The sequence below is a fragment of the Meleagris gallopavo genome, chromosome 4 (genome assembly GCF_000146605.3).
Source record: "Meleagris gallopavo isolate NT-WF06-2002-E0010 breed Aviagen turkey brand Nicholas breeding stock chromosome 4, Turkey_5.1, whole genome shotgun sequence".
Classification (NCBI taxonomy): Eukaryota; Metazoa; Chordata; class Aves; order Galliformes; family Phasianidae; genus Meleagris; species Meleagris gallopavo.
This window is the reverse complement of record NC_015014.2, coordinates 42,731,456-42,733,413: the sequence shown is the minus strand read 5'-3', so window position 1 is coordinate 42,733,413 and position 1,958 is coordinate 42,731,456.

Here is a 1,958-nt window from a genome sequence, read left to right as displayed (position 1 = left end):
TTTTGAATTTTATTCTGAGATTCTGGCAGCAATGCTCTGGGACAAACATTTCTGGTAGTATTTTGGTATTTCTTGGAATTTGAAATAGATATTACAGAAATCTTGTGAAAGCTTCTTAAATGTTTTATTTAAAAATAGATGTTGAAAAGAACGTTCCCAATTTTAGCCAAATGATTCATCTGCTTGAAGTGGATTATCAGCACCAGTACTCTGTTTGCTCACCTGCTTATGCTTTTATAGCTGAGCCTCGTGCTTCCTGGTGCTGACATGCATACAGCTTCTATAGCTGGCATGTAGCTCTCCTTAGTTTTGCCTTCTTTGTATTTCTTTTTTTTTTTTTTTTTTCTAAAAACAATTTTTCTAACTTTATATTTTCCATGGAATTCTCTAAAACGTAACTGCTTCCATCAACTAAATTTCTTAATTCCTGGTAGCACAGTGAGCACTTGGTCATTCCAGCACCATTGAAAAGTGTTTCTATTTATTACTGAGCAATATACTGAAATACTGAAGTGAAATAATGCTGGAAGTTACTGCAACAATTCTTGTTTTTTGATCTGTGGGAGTACTGATATTACAGATACGAAGCTGAAGAACTGTTTCTAATAATGATTCCTATTTTATTATGTTGGCCCCAGATGTTAGATGCAGATTTTGGTGATATGGCAGAGAGGTTGACCCTTCCTGCCCATATCCCATTCCATGTTGCTACGTGATAGGTGGCAGCAGAAGGGCAGTCTGACACAATGGCATCTGACATGGAAGAATGCGTGGAGCAAAGGGGTAAAAATGGCACCCGCTGGCATTCATCAATGCTTGTGTTTGTGGAGACCAAGCCATGGATGTGAGGCAGTGGGTGGTCCATTTCAGCAACAAAGCTGTCACAGCAGCTGTGAAACAGCAGGCCACCTCTGCTGGTGCAATTTTTATGCATGTAGCATGCAGGCTCTTGTTCATTGCTGGCAAAAATGCATAACTAATGGTAATGACTGTGTTGGAAAACAGTCTTTTGTAGCTGAAAATTTGCTCTATCAAACAGTTTTTTTGCACTTTCTGTAACTGATGTAGTTTCCATGAAAATGAAGAGGAGGCTTTACTTTCAGAGCAACCTACACACGTTTTCCCAGAGGTGTCTAGTATAGCTGTGTGGCTCAGCTGCACCTGGGGGTGGTACCCTCAGAACCAGCTGTGTCCGGCACCAGGCGGCCCCAGCCTCTCCTCACAGGCAGCTATGGACCAACACCTGGGCCCCATTGGGACCCTGCCCAACCTCCAGAGATGATGTTTGCTTTTTTTTGTGCTTTTTTTTTGTGTGTGTGTGTATGTATGTGTGTATGTTTCTGGAAATGACACTCAGAGCACAAATGCCCACAGAAATACTACAGCAGTCTTTGTTCCCATCTCCCTGTTGTGTGTTACTTTCATCTCCCCCATGGGGCATGCTGTGGGAACCTGCTTTCTTCAAGTTTCTGGCTGTTTTCTTGTTGAGAGAAAGTGGGTGCATTTAAGTGTTTCTGTGACTGACAGTTGACATTTATTTTATGCTACCTTGCTGCTGAAGATTCCCTTTTAGGCTTGTTGCAGAAAATAATAATAATAAAAAAAAATAGCACTGCTCTATAGGATTGTCAGTAGTTGTTACTTGGCAACAGGGCCAAACGTGCTGGATGCATCTCCAATTTAGAGAATGACTTGGTACTTGTCTAGGAGAACACAGAAGAACAGGAGAAATCATGTGACTGGTGCAATTACATACTGGAAATTAAATAAAAATAACACTGGAGGAATTTATCATCTGTCCTTCTTTTGATGTGGAGATAGAAAACACAAAGGTTTCCAGGTGACTGAAAATATCTGCTGGTGTGAAAACTTACACAGTTTTGCAAAATACAAAAGCAAAGACAGGGCATGTACTGCTACTGCTGTACGTATGTCTTTCTTCCTCTCCATATATTCTT